This window comes from Sciurus carolinensis, chromosome 4 (genome assembly GCF_902686445.1).
Source record: "Sciurus carolinensis chromosome 4, mSciCar1.2, whole genome shotgun sequence".
Taxonomy (NCBI): Eukaryota; Metazoa; Chordata; class Mammalia; order Rodentia; family Sciuridae; genus Sciurus; species Sciurus carolinensis.
In genome coordinates, this window is record NC_062216.1 from 40,887,787 (window position 1) to 40,909,894 (window position 22,108).

The 22,108-nt window shown below is 33.0% G+C and overlaps 1 pseudogene; it reads left to right on the forward strand.

Annotated features, from left to right (window-relative positions):
• LOC124982681 (palmitoyltransferase ZDHHC4-like) overlaps positions 1–17,727 on the forward strand; it is a 116,459-nt pseudogene extending 98,732 nt beyond the window's left edge.
• Positions 17,728–22,108: the final 4,381 nt, after the last annotated feature.

Below are 22,108 nucleotides of genomic sequence, written 5' to 3' on the forward strand. Positions count from 1 at the left end.
ATTTTTTATTTTTTCCTAAAGACATTCCTGTTCCCATGACTCTTTCTGCCTCATTCTTCTTTGATAGGGATAGAGATCTTTTCCATCAAAAAAGTGGGTTGGAAGTATAATGATGAATATACTTTAGCCCTTGAATTTTTCTATTGTGTGATTATCATTTTTTAAATTCTAATTAATTTTAGCACTTTAACTTGCATTTGCTTCTTACTTTCTTCATAATTAATTCACTGCTACTTTCCTAACTTCTTTAGAAAGTTTTTAATCTTTCTTTTAGTTAATATGTGCATTTAGTGCAATACCTTTCTTTAAAATGTAACTTTACCTTCTTCCCACAAACTTTGAGATGTATTTTTTAAAATTTATTTTTATGTATTCTAATTATACATAATAAAGGGATTTATTATATCATATTTTTATATACATATTAAATAATTTGGTCAATTTCATTTCCCAGTACCTTCCATTTTCTTCCCTTCCAACCTTCCTCAGATCCATTTATTCTATTGATTTCTCTTCTATTATTATTATTATTATTATTTCAATTGATGCATTTATAATTATATACATGTATATGTATGTATATGTGTATGTATATGTACATATACATATATTTATGCATATATGTGTGTGTGTGTATGCATGATTCACTGTGGTGTATTTGTATATGGGCATAGCATAATTTGGTAGATTTCATTCCCCAATACCCTCCCTTCTTCTTATTCCCCTCCTCTATTCTATTGGTCTTCCTTCTATTTTCATGAAGTTCCACTTTTTTTTAATTCTTTTTTTCAACCTCTCTCTCCAGCTTCTGCATATGACAGAAGACATTTGATCCTTGCCTTTCTGAGTCTGGCTTATCAGTTAGCATGATGTTCTCCCATTTGACCCATTTCCCAGGAAATGACATAATTTCATTCTTGTTTATGGATGAAGAGAACTCCATTGTGTATATATACCACTGTTATCCATTCATTTATTGATGGCACCTAGGCTGTTTCTATAACTTAGCTATTGTGAATCGTGCTGCTATAAACATTCATATACATGCAATACTAATTATAGTATTCATATGCATGTATGCTGATTACAGATTTTTTTGATAAATAACAAGAAGTGGGATACCTGGGTCATATAGTTGTTCCATTCTTAGTCTTTCGAAGAATTTCCAAACTACCTTCCAAAGTGGTTGTACTAATTTGCAGTCCCACCAACAATGTATAAGTGTACCTATTTTCCAGTGTCCTCACCAGCAATTATTGCTATTTGTGTTTATGATTACCATTCTAGTTGTAGTGAAATGAGATCTCAGTGTAGTTTTTATTTGAATTTTCCTGATTGCTAGGGATGTTGAATATGTTTTCAAAAGTTATTTTGTCATTTATATTATTTTGAGAAATGTGTTTAGTTCTCATGCTGATTTACAGATTGGGTTATTAAGTTTTTGGGGAGCTAAATTTTATGATTTTTAAAAATATTTTTTGGATTTTAATCCCCTAACTGAAGAGTAACTAGCAAAGATTTTCTCCCATTCTATTGGCTTTCTCTTCATGCTCTTGTTTCCTCTGCAGTGCATAAGTCTTTTAATTTGATGACTTCCCAGTTATTGAATTTTGATTTTATCCCTTGAGCTCTGAAAGTCTTATTAATAAAGTCAATGCATGTTACCAGTATTTCAGACTGTTGAGCCTATGTTTTCTTCTAGCAGTTTTAGTGTTTCTGGTCTAATTCCAAGATCTTTGAGCAAGAGATAGGGATCTAGTTTTATTCTTTTACACAGATATATCCTGTTTTCATAACATTATTAGTTAAAAGACCATCTTTTATCCGACATGTTTTGACACATATGTCGTGGATCAGATAACACTATGTGGATTTGTCTTTTGTGTTCTGTAATATTCCATTAGTCTTATACTCTAATAATGAATCCACTTAGAAAGAAATCAAGAAAACAATTCCATTCACAATAACCTAGAAAAGTATCTGAGAATAAATCTAACTAAATAGATGAAAGAGCTCTATAATAAAAATTGTTCAACTCTGAAATAAGATTTAAAAACACCTTAGAAAACAGAAAAACCTCCCAAATTCTTGGAGGCAGAATGAATTTTGTCACAATGGACATATTGCCATAAATTATATACATATTCGATGCAATCTGCATCAAAACACTGATGACATTTTTCACAGAACTAGAAAAATTTATATTGCTAAAATTTATTTGGAGGAATAAAAGACACAAAGTAGCCAAAATAATACTGAGAAATAGGAGTGATCCTGGAGGCACTGTAATATCTGATCTCAAATTATACTAAAAAGTTGGAGTCATAAAAACATGTCATAAAAGCAAATATGAGATCTATATTTATGAAATTCATTTCAAGATATCTTATTTACATTGGGTTTTTCTTCCTTTACTTTTGGGTTATTTAGAAATATTTTGCTTAATTTTCAGACATATGACCTATTCTATCCATCTTTTATTGTTGCTTTCCAGAGTAACTACACTGTAATCAGAAAACACATTCTGAATTATAGTGCTTAAATTTTGTTGGACCTTGTTTTATAGTTCAGATTACAATAAATTTGGATAAATGTACACATAAATTTCAAAAGCACCTATTACTTTTCTACTTTGTGCTTTCCTGCTTCAGATGTGTCAACAAGATCAAGTTAATTAGTCCTATTTTGCATATCTTTTATATATTTGTTAAATTGGTTTTGGTTGGTTTATTACTTATGAAAATGTGTGTTAAATTATTTCTATTACTGTGGAGTTGCCCATTTCTCCTTTTACTTTGTTACTCTGTTGTGTATTCGTTTAAGAAGTTATGCCATAAGTTTTACATAAATTTAAAAAATTTTAAATCTTTCTGGTGGGCTATATCTTTTAGTAAAAAAAAAAAAAAATCTCTGTCTCTAGTGATGTTCTTGCCTTCAAACCTTCCTGGTTTAGTGTGATCACAGCTGCATAAGAATTTCTTTTGGATAGTGCTTAAATGGCATATTTTCTGTTCTTCCCTTTTTACACTTTTACTCTTTTCCACATTTATTCTTAATATTATTTCTTTTCTGTTTGAAAAACTGCCATTAGTATTTATTTTGACATAAGTTTTCTAGTGATGAATTCCTTTCACTTTAATTTTATAAAAATGCTTTTATTTCACAATTAAAGATTTTTTGCCAAGTACAAAACTCTATATTAGTAATTATTTTGTATACAGAAGACTTTCACATTTCTTCCATTTCTACTCAGTATTCACTTATCAGTGTTAATGTAAGTCTTCTGTATTTCATCTGAGAAAACTTGACTTTGTTATTTATATAATCACTAAAATTTGACTACCAAGATAAAAGAAAACTAATGAAATGAGGGAAGAGTTTGAAGTGAAAAGAAAATAAAAAATGGATGTAAATGGAATCAGAATAAGATAAACTACAACAATGGGAAGAAAACCTGTAGAGAATAATTGACAATTAAATGACAATCAATTTTTGCCAAAGTTTGCAGTCCACCTAAAATGATTTTAGTAGATAAAAATAGGCAGTGTTATACTCTAACCTTATTTATTAAAATGTTTCAGAAATGATCTTTAGTAGAAAATTACTATCTCATAAATAATGATTGTTGCAAATATAAAAACAAGATATTAGGCAAGTTTGCCCTAAATCTTCTATTTTTAAAATTAAAATAATTAAATTAATGGAGTGTGGCATGATTTATAGTCAGGTATTATAAATGGACTTTGCTTTTAAAGAAGAATTTGAAGTCAGAAGCTAAGGACAAATACTTAATAAAAGAGCATTATAATATATGTAGTCAGTTACATCTATGAACACTTAATGACATTATACATATAATGAAAATGATGTTATAACTTGATTTGAGTAAAATGTAGTACAGAAATAAAATCTGACTCATATTCAGATTGAAGTAAGAGAAAAACCTTTTAATAATAGCCATATGTGAGGAAAATAATTACTTGACTTGTTCATTGATAAAATATTTATTTTATACCAATTGGAAGAGGACAACTTACTCTCCTTATAGTTTATTTAGTAAAATGTTCTGTCAAAGAAACTTCAAGGAATGTTCATAATCTAAGCCAATGAAAATCAGTATGATTTGACTAATAAAGAAGATATAAAATAAACGTGGGTATTACACAAAAATATAAGCCCTATGAGAGTATGAATTGTTCTCTTGTTCTGTGTGTTATATTTCTAGTATTCATATTAAGCCTTATCTCATTGTTGGTGTTTGTGTTAGTAAGTTTTCAACTACTATAACAAAATCCTAAGGTAGCTCATAAAGATAAAAGGTTTATTTTGGCTTACAGTTTTGATGTTTCAGTCTATCATCACTTGACCTCATTACTTCCAGGTCTGTGGGAAAGTCATACACCAAGGCAAGAGTGTCTGGTGGAGAAAAACCTCCTATTTCATGGCCAGGGAGTGAAAGAGAAAGAGACCAGGCTCTCACAATCTCCTTTGAGGGCTTGTCCTCAATGACCTAAACACCTCCCACCAGGCCCCAACTTTTAGAGTTTCCCCCATCTCCCAATATCACCAAGATGGGTACCAAGACTTCAATTAAACATGGGTATTTGGGGAATATTCAAGATTCAAACTATAGCCATGCTCACAAATATGATGAATAAAAGAATCAACTTTTCTCTAAAATTTTATTTTAAAACATCTGAAGTATAAGGACTATGATAAAAGGCAGTAAAATAAAGTTTTGAGAGGTTCTATTAAGACTGTAAACAGTTTCTTTTATTCATTATGTGCATGGAGTCAGGATGGAATTTAGAAATGACATAAATATTGAATGTTCATTGAGGTTGGCTCTATCAGTACTTTTGATAGATACATCTTCTTGTGTTATAATCTCAGAAGTCTGGAGATCTACTTTGCTCCACATATGACTAACATGTTGCAATGTATAAATAACCTCTCAATAACTTTGAACACTTCATCATTTGCAGCACTTCTTGCTATGGTCTTTTCATTTTAAATATACTTGTGAACATGATAAAAGTTTGAAAACATGGAAAATAAATACATATCCTTTGGAGGGCAAAGTTATTCAATGTTTAGATATCTGAGAGGTCGATATTTCTCAGCAAAAACATTTCATAATTGTCTTCAAGTCTGACTTGGTTTGAAGTCCATTAGTGTTAAATAATTTGGTTAGTAGAATTTTTGACTACACATTATTAAGACCCTTACCTCCAAATATATTTAGTAAATACCATATCTTTTACACTTAGCATAATATTAAATTATGTAAGTAGTATAAAAAGTGAACAATGATATCTTTTTTATGGAGATTACACTTTGTTTCTACAGGGAAAAATGAGAGCTGTCTACATTTGGTTAAAGATGTATTTAAAATCTGTGTCTGAAATCTCATAACCGGGTTTGTACTTGGGGTTTAAATCTTCACCTGCTTTTCCTGTTGGTGAAACTAGATAGTTCTGTCACAATGTGAGAGCTTCTTGATCTTCTAGCTTTTGATTAAATAAGAATGAAATTACTATTGGAAAAGAGGAGCTTTCACTGCTCAGAAATTGTTTTTCATTTCTTGTGTGTTAGTTTTGTCTCTCTATTGAGATAAAATACCTTTGAGGATAGTGATAGTTTCACTCTTATGTTTAATACCAGTATTTAGCCAGTTAGGACAGTGTGAAGTCCTGGGCAGGCTACTCATTGGTTTGAGAAATAAATTAATCCTCTCATCTTCTGGTTCATATGGTCTCATCTACAACTACCTATTTATCCATCCATCCATCCTAGATTTTCTATCTATATCCATGGTATAGATAGAAGTAATCTTAATCATTTTTGTATTCATTGCTAGATTTTATATTTTATTCCTTAAATACTGGGACCAAAATAATAATTCTATATAGAGAGCAGAGATTGGTTATTATAGCTCATTAGATAAACACTTTAGCTTCTTTTCATAATGATTAATTCAGTCAAATAAATTAGAAAAGATATAAATTTCTTCTCAAACACGGCCAAAATCAACATTCAAGTTCTAAGCTGATAACAACCTCATTAATAGCAATAAAACCTACAGCAGTTATTCAACTTGAAAGTAATTGACTCTCCCCAGAAAGGCTTTTGTTTGTATGGTTTAAATGTCTGTTATATCCAACAACTTGTACTTCACTTAATTACTCAGATAAAGAGATTTTCAATGCCCTTTTATAAATGATAGCTGTAAAACAAACAAATATCAGATGCATAATATTTTATAGTAAGAATCTCCAGGTAGCTTTAACAAAATTGTTATAGATAAAGTCAAAAGTGGTAAGCTAATGTTCCTGATACAGAATTCCAGAAAAGGAGATAAATCCAAGGTCTTTATCTGTAATCATGGGATGGTAATGTGCTAAGGAAAACCTGTAATCTAAGATTGGAAGGAACTCAGTTTCCTAAATTGCTAAATTCTGTACAGTAAAGAGCAGAGGACAAAAGGTGCAAATCATAGAACAGTGACCAACACTCCCCAACTCCCCTTACATCCAAATCAATAATCCATATTGATCAGAAAGTCATGGAAATCTTTTAGAAAGCATGTTTTTGTCTGTTTTAGTTTCACTTACACTGTAATCTATGTATATACATATATATATAATATACATTTTTGTATATATATATTATATATATAAAATATGTATATATAAAACATTCATTAAGGTTTCTGGAAGAAGGAATGTGTTTGCAAGAATATGTTTTATCACACATAATTCCTTACAGTAGAATGGAAATAGTCTTCTTGGTAGAATTGAGAAGTTAAGGATTTTAATGATTTGATAAATTTCTAATTTAAAAATAATATTATAGTTTCTGTGATAACATAATCTCTAATTATTCTAATTTTTTCTGTCTTTTTTAGACTATTTTTTGCCTACTCTTTGAAAAAAGAAATATACCGTATTAATCAACTTTTCATCACTATGATAAAAAGACCTGACAAGAACAGTTAGAAGAGGAAAAGTTTATTTGGTGCTCATGGACTCAGACATTTAGTTCACAGTTGGCTACATTGCTCTGGACCCAAGGTGATACAGAACATCATGGTGCATGGGTGTGACAGATGAAAGCAGCTCAGAAAATGACAATCAGAAAGGAAGGGAGCAGAGAGAGAGAGAGAGAGAGAGAGAGAGAGAGAGAGAGAGAGAGCGCTCCCCTTACCACGGACAAAATATAAACACCAAAGTCATGTCCCCACCAACTTATCTCCTCCAGTTACACCCTACCTGCCTATAATCACTGTCCAGTTAATCTACTGATTAACAACTTTCCTATTCTGATAATTTTACCTCTGAACATTCTTGCATTGTTTTACATGTGAGCTTTTGGGGGAGACCTCATATCTAATCTATAACATATACATATAGTAGTTTCAGCCTGGATTTATTCTAATGGAGACATATGTCCACTGGATATCTTCACTTTTGTCCCATGTTCACCTACAGCATATTTAAAACTGAGCTCCACATCTGTTTTAGAACTTCACCTGCTGTTGTACCTCCATGAAGGTTGATATCAACAGGGCCACCCATCCATCCAGACCAGGAATTTGAGATTTACTTTTGATCTCACATTCTTCTCCACTCTCACCCAAATATTTATTCTATGCACACAGATTTTACTTCCATAGATTTTTAAACTACTTTTGTTCTTCTCTACCACTAATGAAAACCTTCCCTGGATCTAGCATGGAAAAAAATCTCTCTTCAGTTCTTTTTTTTTTTTTTTTTTAAACTCTGGCCTTGTTTTATTTGAATCCATTTCTAGGTTTGTTGTTTTTATTTTATCAACTTGAATTTAATGTAATCCATCTTTTGATGAAGTATTTTAAATGACTCCATATTAGTCTTCCAAACTGATTTTGATCTCCTTTACACTGTGTACAAGAGAGAAGGACCTTGAGGCATGACTTGGAGGGATGGCTGAGCCTGGGTCAGACCAAGCATCCTGGATAAACCTTGTCTCCTGCAGCTTGGGTGTTGCCTGTTGTACCTGGATCATGCTGCTGCCCAAGCAGAACTGCTCTATTAATTCTCCATGAACGTTGGGAAGAGGAATGCCAGAGCTGCTGGCTGAAAAGACATACAACAAAGAGACATATCCCCCAGGATGAACTTCCTGTTTTTCTTCTTGTTCTACCTGGCATTTGAACTAATTAGTGCTGTTATGATCAGCATCTGCTGGAAAACCCATTGTTTGAAAGGTTTGGTCCAGGGAGGAGCACAGATATTTTCCTGCATAATTCCAGGATGCCTTCAGAGAGCCAGGCAGAGATTGTTTCATTACTTCTGCCATGCATGTAACCATGCCTTCTTTATCCTGCCCTGGTCTTTCAAGCAATGGTTTATACTGAATACACCTGGGAAATATTTGACTACTGTCAAGAGTTGGAGTTCTCTTTGTTTCACCTTCTTCTGTCCTATCAGATGCTTATTGTAAGCCTGGTTTTCTTCACCCTAATTGTTTAAACTGTCCTGGCACCATAACAAAACAAATGGATTACGGTATTTTGAAGTTTAGAAATTTGACGAAGTGAAGTTTCCAAAGAATGTGAAGTGCTCAAGTTGTGATTTGAAGAAACCAGATCCATCAAAGCACTGTGGAACTGTTTGCAAATTGTTTTGACCATCACTGTGTTTGGCTGAACAACTACATCAAGGCCTGGAATACCGGGTGCTTCCTCATCTTCATTAACATTGACAGCATCAGTTACCACCATGGCCATTGTGAGCACCACATTTCTGGTCTTCTTGGTGATAGTCAGATCTGTGCCAGGAAACTTATTTTGATAACCGTGAACACCCCTGAACTATTGACATGACCTTTCTTATTCAGTACCTGTTCCTGAATTTTCCAATTATTATCTTCTTGCTGAGATTTTTCATGGTACTGAGCTCCCTCCTGGGAGGTTACCTGTTCTTTGTTCTATAACTGGCACCCACCAACCAGACCACAAATGAGTAGTACAGCTGTGACTGGGGCTGGTGACAACATTGCCCTGTTGTGGGTTGGCCCTGATTGGTCAAACCCACATCTACCAGAACATTCACTCCCATGGGCTTTGGAGCGATCTTTAAGAGATCTTTCTACCTTCTGTCCTATATTATAAGAAAAAAGAAGAAATAAAATGGAAAGAGTGTTACAGCCTTTTAAATATAGTGTATTTCTTTACACATACAAAAAGGAAAGAGAGAGATAAGTACCTTGCATGCTCACTCCCTCAACTGCATGCACAAAGATGGGGGGCAAGGGAGAAATTTCAGTGTTCAATCACATTGGGAATTTGGGGTTATGGGATTGGATGTGAACTTAAAGGACTATCTAGGAAAATCATGAGAATCATCTGAGTTTCAGCTATGGTCAGAGGAAGATTTAGGCTCACAAATACATGGAAAGAATATGAGAGGCAAAGCAGGACAATGTTATGCTCTCATTGAAAGTAGGGTTGATTTAATATACTGGTTGTAATTGTGCTTTTCTATAGCTGACACTGTTTCTGTACTCCATGTTCGTGGGATTTAGAATGTCTTAACTCCCCTGCTGCCTTATTTAATTCTTCATTATCATTTAGCACAATACTAATCATCTCACTGAGCTATCCCTGGTTCTTCAAATCTTGGTTCATATTCTTTATCTTTGTTCACATCAGACCCATTGATTTACAATTGCCATCATACTTACAACACAGGGGTTGGGTCATGTGTTTTGTTTTGATTATCCCATAGCCCACAAATGTCTTCAACTCAGAGAAGGTGTCTCATTCATCTCTGTATTTTTCAGAACTGAGAACTGTAAGATGATCGATAAATGAATGAATGTAATGATTCTGCAGAGTAGGAGAGAAAAATGGAATTGTCAAAACCAATAATAGAGAAGTGGTCACAATTGTTTTCCAGGGTGAATGAGGAACTCCATCTTGGAAAGTTCATACTGAAATGGCAATAGACATTTTTATAGAACTTTCCTGAGGATGTAAAGAACACAAATTTTTGTCAAATTGCACAAGAAGTTCAGTTAGGGTAATATCCTTGGAATGTTTTGAAATGCAAACTCTTTGTATATATAAGAATCTGCACTGGGCAATCTGAAAGTTAAGAAGAACAAAAATATGGGTCACTGTGCTTCAGAATAACTTTGTACCCATACATAACCTTTGTGAAATAATCAACTTCTGAGATGATTCATTTTATTGCTGCAATACAGAGGGGACAAGGTATTCTTTTAGTTCCTTAATAACAAAACTAAAACAAAAGTCTTCTTAATACCAACGCGGCCCATTTTTTCTAAGGAAAAAAAAAATGTCTTTTCTCCCAATGTTTCATATGAGAGAAAATAAAACTAAGTTAACTGTTGTATTGTTTCAACACAAAAATAGAAAATAGAATGATTTGGCTACAGATAATTCAAGTATTCAGATTATTTCAGCTCCTCAAAAAAAAAAAGTAAGGAAAGAAAGATATCGTGATATGATTTTAAGTATTTCTCTTGAGGAAATTTTTAAAATTCCTTTAGTTGAATATGTTTTTCATTTTTTATTTTTTGAAATGATATCTCAGACTAGATGATAAAATTTTAATGACATTAGTGCCACACAGTTATCCCTCCATATTTATTGGTACCGCATCTATGAATTTAACCGTGTGTGTATTAAAAATAATTTTTTTAAATTGTGTCTGTACTGAACATGTACAGGCTTCTTCTTCTGTCATTATTCCCTACACAATATTTTATAACAACTATTTACATAGCATGTATGTTGTTTTAAGTATTATAATTTAGAGATGATAGTAGATAGGATGATGTCCATAAGTTATGGAAATTCTATGCCATTTTATGTAGGGACTTGAGAATCCATGAATCTTATAACCTGCATGGGCCCTGGAACCCATCAGTTGACTGACTATATAACTATGTTTATATGTTTAAATGTGAACACACATGTATGTATCAATGATTACACCTTTCTTTTTATTTTCTTATAGTGTATGTTAGTTATTTACTTTGAACCTTATAAGATTATCTAAAGTTTTAAAACTTCTTTCAATAAAAAGTCTCAAGTTTATCATCCCTAGTTATTATAATAGAAATGAAGAAAAAACAAAGCATCTTAGAGACTGATGTAATAACTATTATGTGCTCACTAGAAGGGAAATGGAATAAGGAAACATAGAATTAACAGTGCTTATCTAGTGTTTCATGTTATAACAGAGGCACTAAGCTTAAAATAAAATTAAGGGGTTCAACTAATGTAAAAATGCCACCACAGTTGAGTAACAAAATATAAGAGTCAGATTCATTAGAGCTGATTTGGGACTTATGTCTTCAGAGTTCATCTCCAGAGCCATTGTCTATGCCACCTTAGTTTTATAATGACATTTTCAGTGTGCAGTGCTCACACACTGGATCTTCATCTTCTCACTGAATGGTTTATGGCAACAGGAGTCAGCAGCCATGAAATTGCAGGTCCCCTAATAAGTACTACCACTTACTGAAGGAAACAGCTGCACACAGTTGTACAGATCTGTACCACACCTAGTGTAAGACAGGGCATTGCATTGATTCTACTGAGTTTCTCCTTACCCCCATCATTTTATAAATGGAAATATTCTTACCTGTAGAGGCAAAGGGTGGATTTAACTTCTTAAGTGAAAGCAATTTTTTTGGAGTCTTTTATCTATGGAATCACTGAAAATATTAAAATGCACTCATATACACACCCAGTTCCTTGTCCAAAAAAGTAATTTTCACTTACTAGAGAAAAATTTAAAAGTGAGCACATGTATGCTTAGGTAAGCACACCTATAGACATATTCATACATACATATATTTGTATATTTAACACACATAGTTGAAATTTTTTTCTCCTTCTAAAACCAAACCTGCCCTGGAAATGAAGTCTATATTTTAACGATGAAAGTGAAGCATTCCTTGAATATTCCATCTTTACTTATGAAAGAATTCTGGTAAAACGAGAAGAATGGTCCTTTGCTGGGGGCCTTTGTTTCTTTGTTGTCGTTGTTGTTTTCTCTTTTTTAAAGTTTTGGTTTATTTAAAATTTCAAACTAGAAAAAAATGTAACGTTTCCCCCTTCAGATTTCTACTTAGCTTACAATTAAGTTCTAAGACATTATTCAAGTACATTATGACAAACAAAATTTGTCTTGATATAAACTAAAATCAATATTCAGTCATGTACAATTGCATTTTTTTAGTGAATGTCAGAATAATGATATGTGTGTGTTAAACCACAAGCATCTAAAGGACTTTAAAATGTGTGGTTGAGGGATTTTCCAGCTGCCACACATCCTGCCAGATGCTTCAGGGCTTTGGTCTGTTCCACAGTTCAGGAATGGAGAAGCTTGTTCTGCAGAAGTGCTGTTGCCTGCATTCTGATGGTTTCCTACAGCTGCTGCATTATGTGTGGCTCATGTCCAGAGGACCTCTGCCCATCAAGCATTTTGCTTCAGTTCAAACATACTAATCACAGCAACAAAGCCAAGAATAGCTACTCTTCTTTGCACAAATTTATTGCTAATTTCTTCTTTCTTTGTTATGACAATTCAGATGAAATTGTATCACACACTTACCAAATTTACAAGATTAAAACTTAAATACTAAAATAATCAGAAATAAGGTGTGAAACAATCATATAGCCACAATGTTATAGGCTAGTTTCCAAATGTCACTATAGAATACTGATCTCATTAACTTAAAAATAATGCTACATATATAAGATATACTTGCCTAATAAAAACTTAGATATCTCTACCATGAACATTTGTATTACAAATAACCTTTTCAGCAAATGTGTGCACAGGGGATATTTTGAAACTCATAACACTTGTCAAGAGGAAATTAATTTCAATTTGAACTAAGCTAATGTGAATGTCAAAAATGCCCTTTGGAAATTTAATCACAACATTAAAGATCATGCCCAAGGAGTAAATTTGCATAAACAAAAACAATCTACAACATGGCCTAACTGTTGTGCTAATACAACCTAGTTTAGTAAATAGCCTAGTTGTGTGAACTTGGGTATGTCATTGAGCTTTGATGTCCTCATATAAATGATTGAGCTGTGATGGTAGACTGAGGCATTCATTCAATGCATTTTTGAAAATAGTAAAGCAAATCTGTGATTCACTAAGGATTATTAGAAATGTTGACATCATGCACACATATAGCACATATATGAATATGAATCAGTAGCATTTCTAATAATGGTAATACATTCTTACTTTCCTATTAAATATATTTATATATGTTCCTTTGAAAGATTCAATTATTTGCATTGGTAATATTTTCTAATTTTATGAAGTAGTCCTGAAAGCAAAGAAAGAAACCTACCACAGCATCTTTCCCTCCAGTGTAAGAACAAGTGAGAGATTTGACTCAATGTTTTCTAAATGCTAAAAATGTTAAAAATGATGGGAGGATTGTCACAGTAAATAAGATAAGTTAGAACTTAGAGCTAGAACTTTAGGATGTTTATATAAACACAATAAACTTCTGTTTTGGGGTATGAAGCTGGTGATGTCCAATAATTGTTTCTTTTTTAGATTTCCAGAAAACCATGGCTAAGAATGGGTTTACTCATATTCATATTTATCTTTGAACACAGATCAACCACACAAATAGGAAAAACCAAATGAAAAACAAAGTTTGTCAGGTTTTGTTAAACTGTGAAATAAGATATAGTCTCATTATAAGAGCAGAAGAAAAATTCCATTTTATTTCAATTTACCAAACATGTTTTTTTTCTTTTTTAAAAAACTTCATTGCAGCAGCAATCTTGTGGCAAGTAAAATCAGTATGTTGTTCAGATCTCTAGTCAGGAACTCAGAAATGAATTCTGGACTTAGACCAATTTTAGAACATTCAGAAAGAAAATTAAAATTAAACTTTAAAGCTGAAATGTTCTAAAGCATTTCAAAAAAACAAGTAGACTAATAATACATAAATTTTAAAAGATTAAAATAAGTACTAAATTTCATGGGTATATGAATTGCATTGACTCATCTTGACTACAAATTTTGTACAACGATAAACAAACTAATGTTACCAATTATGAGATTAATTCAAGCTGTAAATATAAATCACAATGGTTGATCATTTTGTGATTTAGCTCTTTGTTTCTCATTTTACAAGTTGTAACCAAGTTTAACAATAATGAATGACAGTTAATGCTTAACAAAGAATGAATGTTGGGGCTGAGGCTGTAGCTCAGTGGCAGGGTACTTACCTAGCATGTGTAAGGCACTGGGTTCGATTCTCAGTGCCACATAAAAATGAATGAATGAAATAAAGGCATATTGTCCATCTACAACTACAAAAAAAATTTTAAAAGAATAAATGTGTAGCTCAAATATTATTTTCTCTAAAAAAGAAAAAAAAACCTTGCTTGCTCGTTCCTAACAAAGTGATGATGCACATGGTGTATTCGCTTATCATCTTTTTAACATTGTTTTAATATTGTCATGATGCGTCTATTTCTCTGTGATTTTTTGATGTTTGAGACCATGCTTTTTACTGTATTTTCATTCTCAGCACAAAATTTGGTCTATCTACATAGTTGTGAAGAAGAGACAGTAAAATTAATGAGTGAAGCAAGAAGTGAATGCAGAGAAACACATAATGGTTGACAGTATCAATTAGATTATTACAAACTCAAGATCAAGTCAGTACGCGAGGTAAAGGAAACCACACCTGATTTGCACATATCAATGCACAAAGCTCCAGACTAAGGCTCAGTAGGTAGGGAAGATTGAAGGTTATTATGGGCTCTGAAGAAACCAGTTATGGTGGTCTTGTCTACTTAAAATTTCTGGTTATCAGTCTCTTTATTTGTATTAGAAAAGGATTATTTTAGCTATCTTTATATTCCTTCTGTGTTTAGAAATTTATTATGATGGTTGATGTTTGTACTGTTGAGTCTCACAAACTTTGTAGGCTCCTCCTCACATACTGCATTGAGGCACATGATTTCATTCAGGAAATCAGCACAAACTTCTAAAGGTGTGTTATATGCCAAATACAGCAGAGGCAGCAGAGAGGCAATACAGAATTCTGGTGTGGTCTGAGTTGATGGTGGTGGTAGGGAGTGTGTATGAGAGAAAGAGAGAATGGGAAAAAGTGTGAGTGTTCAGGAGAATTTTTTTTTTTTAATGACACTAAAACTAGATTTTTAAATATGATAGGCACTGCAGGGTGCGTAACAATGTAAGTCATTCCAAATATCAGGAAATAGAACTCACAAAGAATAGAGCTTCAAAGCAGTAGGAACATACAGAAAATTGAAAGTAGTCTGAGTTTTGTTGGAGATTTAATTTGTGTGAGAAGTTGAACATTGGAGTTGTAGGTAAGAGCCAGACCTAGGAACCTAAGGGGTTCCATGCCTAAGGGGGTAGACTTTATTCTTTAAGCAGTGGCAAACTATTTGGTAACTTGAACAGAGGAGGAACATGACAGATGTTTGATGCTTGCTGAGTAAAGTCTACTTAAAGGGATAAAAGCAGAGGCTGTGGGTCTTTTAAGAGGAAAGTAAGATGAGAGATTCTGGTAAGAGAAGGTGGGATGTAAGCTGGCGCAATGACAGTGATACAGATGAGAGACACTTAGAAGGAAGGATCAATCAGTAGGACTTGGTAAGTGACTGGAATTGGAAATCGGGGAAGAATTACAGGGCAGAGCAGGAGCTCTTTCAGATTGTATGATGGAGAAGAGATGATTTTGTTAACAAAGATGGGCACCATAGAAGCATTAGCTCGTTGGTGGAAGAATGATAATTTGGTTTTGACATACACTGAATTGAAATACTTCTGGAACATTCAGGAAGGAACAGCCCATTGAATTTAGAATAACATCCACAAATCTTATGATCTTGCCTTAGAATTCCTACAGCTAGTCTTTCACCTCCTACCTCAGTCACACACCACCCTTTCTATATTCTGTAGACCTACAATTCTGCCCCGAGCTTTAGCACATTCTGCTTACTCTGTTTAAAATACTTCTCCCTGAACTTCTGTATAGCTGGTTTAGGTTTATCAGACCTCAGCTATTTGAACATGTTCTCTAAGACTCTCTAATATGGCTCATTACCCCAGTCATTGCTGTCATTACCTATGTTACTTTTTGCAAAGTTTATGTGACTGCTTAAAATAGTCTTGATTATTCCTGTATTTATTTGCTCTTAACTTGAAATAAAATCCCTCTTAGAACAGGGACTTCTTGTTCAATATTGGGGCCTCTGCACCCAGAACAGTGTCTGATATCTACTAACTTCACTGATGAAGTTTGTTGAATGAGAGATTGTGTGTACAGAATTACAGAGCAAAGCTTGGCTGCAACTCAGGTAGAGTGGCAAAGGATTTACATAGCAATAAATGGAGGTAAAGCTTCAGAGAGTTTCCATAGCCCAAGCTCCTTCCAGGATGCTAAGAACCATCCTAGCTAGCAAGGGGTTCACCCAATCAAGTATTTCTATAAAATTCACAAAGTAAGCTATTTTAAGCACGACTGATGGAAAGTACTGTTTTTTATTTTTTATTTATTATTATTATTATTATTTTCCACTCTCTACTCCGTCCTCTACCCACTTTGTGTCAGATGATATTGAAAAAGATACATCTGGGATCTGACTCAGGAGACATTGAGTCAGGATAAATTTATTTTGTTTTAATAGGAAGTATTTATGCAGTTTTCAAACTGCAAAATCATATATGAAAAATTACATACAGAAGGGAATATTTATTTAGAATAAGAACTGAAGTAATTAAAAGTTACGAATTTTTTAAAAAACTACCAGATTCCCAAATATCACAAGGTCCAAGAAAAATAGAATGTTTTGCTATTTAGGTCCAATACAGCTGTGCCACCTTTCTTTTCCTGTTTTTAACTAAAAACTCTCTAATCTCCTCTTCAAATGGCTGTGCTTTTGTAATATCTTCTATGACTATATAGAAAGATCATTCTATTTCTCTACTAATATGTTTGATTTTTGTAATAATGTTTTAGTTATTTAGCAAATTATTTTTAGCATTATAACTTGCTAAAGGAAGATGCAAATTTTAAGGATTATTTTCAGATTTGGAGAAAACCTCAACCTTTTTTGGGGGTGGTACTGGGGATTAAACTCAGGGGTACTCAACCACTAAGCCACACCTCCAGTCTTTTTGTTTGTTTGTTTTTGTTTAGAGACACAGTCTCACTGAATTGCTTAGCACCTTGCTTTTGCTGAGCCTGGCTTTGAACTTAGGATACCCTTGCCTCAGCCTCCCAAGCTGCTGGAATTACAGGCGTGTGCCACTGTGCCCGGCTAACCTTGACCTTTTTTATATGGATAATGTTAATGCCACGTTCTCTGGTTTTAGTAGTTCTTCAGGTTTGTGCTCTACAAATTCAGAAATTCTATTTTATGTAATTGCCACTGAAAAAAATTGGTTGATATGTTTATCTTGTATATACTTCTTTGTATATTATGTTTCCTGAAAAGAATATTTCCATTTCTTGTGAGATAAATTTTCCATTTTATTCATTCAATATTGGAAGAATCACCAATTGTGTACATTTCAAAGCTTTTTATTTTCCTATATTTCTCACAGGTTTCTGGTGCTGAGTCCCATGGAGTACGATCATATTTTAACTCAATCTCTGATCCTGCCCCTCTCTGTCCGGGTTCCGTGAGTCAGCATTATAGGCTCAGGCTATCTCTTCTCCAGGAGAATTAGTCAGAAATTGACTTTGTAACTATATAACTACATGTGACATGTATGTGGGATGGTCAAAAGGAAGAGGAGATGAACAAAAAAAGGAGTTCCTACGTGAATTGTTGAGTAACAGAACTCAGTGGAAGAATCAGAGAATAAGAGACCAGAGAGGAAAAATTATAACAGGTATCTAAGAAAAGCAAGGAAAATTTTTCATGTCTGTAAGTAGGTATGTTTAAACATAATGTCTGTACTAAATATTCATTTTTAATTAATAATTTAAAGAATAAAAAATAGTATCATAATAAGGATTAGATTTTATAGCTAATGGTTTGAGTTGTTTTCCCACACTGCACAAATCTTTTAATGAATACAATGAAATACTAATATTAAAATTGAGTTTTCCTTATGATCCCTTCCCCGATTTGTTGTTTTCTCTTCCCAGAGGCAGCTACCATCAAGAATTTAGTGCTTTATCTTTCAACCCATATTTTTATACTTTTATTTCATATGTAAATAGTCACAAAATATATGTTATTTATATATATGGGTATACATTCATATATATTAATGTATATATGTATACATAGATACATATATATGTATGTGATTTGATAATGCAGAAATGGTATAATAAAGTTCTATTTGTGTTTTATTTTTAATTAATATAAAATTTTGAGATTGATCCACATCAGCACATAGAGCTCCAGTTCACTTAAGTTACAGTACAGTATTCAATTTTATGAATATACCACAGTTCATTTACCCAGTTCCCTACTGACATTCAGATTATATCCCATACTTCATGATTCTCAACAATGCTATAATAACAAATTTGAACAGTAACCCTGTGAAAGATTAGGAACAAATTTGTCTTTGAATTTTCTCTTGTATGGGAATATTCAGGCCTAAGATGTATGTGTCGGATAAACTTGTTGTTTAAGGAACCCCTGCTGGAAGAGGTCCTTATTACAGACCCTGGAGGCCAACCACAGCTAATAGTTTTAACACAGAATTTTTTTTTTTAAATGTACCTGTATTAATTCCTTGGCATTACTGTAACCAAGTGCCACAAATCAAGTGGTTTAAACAACAAAAATATTTTGCCTTCTGGAGCCTAGAAGTTCAAGTCTCACCAGATTTGACTCTTTATGAGGCTGTGAAGAAAGGATTTGTTCCAGGCATTTCTCTTCACTTGTCTTCTTCCCAGGTATCTTTACATCACATTTTCACTATGTGTGTCTGTCTCTGTGTCTAGATTTCTCCTTTTTATAAAGAAACTAGCCATATTAGATGAGGAGTCACCCTAGTGGCTTCATTTTAACTTGATTATCTCTATAAAGATTCCATCTTTGAGCAAGTTTACATTCTAAGGTGCTGGAAGTTAGGACCCAATTTATCTTTCCTGGAAGAACAGAGTTCAACAGATAACAGAACCAAATTTATATGTCATGGTATCAATGGATAATGAGTAGAACAATACATTGATAGGAGAATTTGTTGTGATTGTTTCTAACATTTTGCCCATATGTTTGTTAAGATGGAATATAGGTCACCAGACAAGTGACTATGATAATGTAATACATTCATTAAAAAAAAAAAATCCAAGAGAAAAGAAAACCTCTACATTGTTGTGGGCATGTAGATTAGTATAACTATTATAGAAAACAGCATGACAAGTCCGCCAAAAGTCAAAAATAGAACCACCATGGGGGAATATGGAGGACACTATACCATGGGAAAGAAGCCGGTTAAAAAAAGATGAATACTGCATCATCTCACTATACATGGAATCTAAAAAGGTCCAACACTTAGAAACAGAGTGGAAGAATGGCTATCAGGAGCAAGGAGGAGCAAATGGTGAAATACTGATTTAAGTGTACAAAACTTTAGGAGGAATAGTATCTGGAGATACAATGTACTGCATGGCAACTATGATTAATAATAATGTTCTATAGACTTGAAAATTGCTGAGAGTAGATTTTCAATTTTCTACCACCAAAAAACTATAAGTGTAGGAGGTGATGGATATGTTAATTAGCTTAATAATTTCATAATCTTTATATATATAAAACATCATGTTATGTGCCACATAGACAATAAAAATAAATTTTAAAAACAATCCCCCAAAATAAAGCAAAGAAAGTACCAATAAAATATATAATATAAATATAAAATAGATATTTCTAAAACATTGTCCTATTTGTAAAGAGATACACTCCTTTGAGTACCACCTGCCTTTATCTCTCTTTCTTCTTTTCTCTCCATCCTTCTTTCTTTCATGATGGCCTCTAAAATAATAAGAAATTTTCCAAGCAGCAAACTTCTATCTGTACCAATTATTGTTGAATTAATAGCAGTAAAGTAAATGTTAATGTATGGAAATTTGGTGGTTCTTAAGGAATCAGCAATAGATACATTTTCATATATATTCATATTTTTGTACATACCTAGATGTATGTGCATATATGTATATAACTTTCATGAACATGTACTCAGATTATCCTCTAAAACTTAAAAATCAGAGGAAATAACTTTTGTTTAAAATAAATCAATAACTACAACAGTCAGATAAAATCAGAAGCATTATGTACAGTTAAGTACATAGAATTTACAGCATTTATTATAGATTGAAAAGTATATAGGTACTAGTATTAATATGTATATATTTAAATTAAATTATTGTAAAATTAAATAGAGTTGGAAAAAGCAAAATTAGTTTATTCTAATGGTGATCCTTTCAACTAGATATTAATAAAGACATAATTTTATAACAATGGCACATATTTAAAAGCAATTTTATTCTGCTCCTCAGAGTACGCCACATTGTAGCCATTTTCTCTGAATTTTTTTCTAAGACTATAATTCTATCATATGGGCAGATTACACGACAACAAAAAGAAAGGGTCACGACCTTCTACCTAACCTTTGCTATTTAGATCTAAGACCCTAGGATTTAGAAAATGTAAATTGTCCTGACCTGTTTCCTGAGAAGACAAGAACATAAATAGATGAATTATTTTTCTAAAACCTAAATCTTTTTTTCCCCTCAAGCACTTCTCAAATGTTAAGTTTAAAGACAGTTAATTATCAGCTATTCTTTAGATCCCTGGAAAACAATTTTGTACTCAGTAAAATGAGCATACAGTCTATGCCATTACTTTTTTATATATATTTTTTGTATATATTCCTGTCAAAGAGGCAATAGCTTTTTTCAAAAGACCATTCTAGGTTGGAGGCTAGCACTTGTTCAACTCATACACACACACACACATACACACACACGTACACACAAACACAAAGTGGTAGATATATTTCTGATTTTCCCCTGATGAATAGTACTGAAATAGCTAAGAAACTGGTAAAGAACTTGGGAAAACAATAAACAAACAAAATCAAAACCCAAACTTAGCACCAACCATAACCTTAACTTTTAAGTGACACATTGTGTTATCTCACTTTGCTGTGATCTATACCAAGTTCATCAAAAGATATTCTCACAAAATTCATTTCTACAAAACTAAAGAAAATATCAGTAGTGTGCAAACATACAGTTGCAAATCAGTGTATGACTCCAAAAGATACTTTTTCCTATGCATTTTATAACAACTATAGTATTGTAGGTTATTGATGCTTCTTGGAATGAGGTGTGAAACCCCACCAAATTCCTGAAGAGGTAGAATATTGTGATTTCTGAATCCATCAATGTATTTTGCATGCTCTTACTTTTATTTGTATAGACATTATTTTAGACGAGTTTTAGAATCACAGCAAAATTGAGCAGAGGCACAAATGTCTCATATACCTCTAGCCCCCATACAAGCACAGCTTCCCTCATTGCTCACAATCTCACCAGAATGGAACATTTGATAAACTGATGAACCTACACTGACTGACATGTCTTTATGACCCCAAAGTCCATAGTTTATATTAAGGTTCACTCTTGGTGATGTACCTCCTATGGTTTTAGACCAATATATGATATATATTCCCTATTGTATTACATAAAATAGTTTCACTACTGTAAAAATTATCTGTGCTCCACCTATTCATTACTTCTTTCCCTCTAATCCCTGTAAACATTGATCTTTTTATTGTCTCCTAGATTTGGAATCTAGGAACTGGCAGCCATGGGGGGACTGTCCCAGATCTCTGGGGAGTATTTGGCACTGTGTGGAAGTGGTCCCTGTTTGGTTCTATGATAGTTTCCCTGAGCAAATGGCTCCCTTAACTCCACACCATCCTGTCCATCAAACAAGTTCCTCCCACTCTGGGCCCCTTTACATGTATGACTATAAATAAAAGAGAGTTGGGCTCCTCTATATTGTTAAAGGCCAGATCTGGTGTGGCCCTATCTG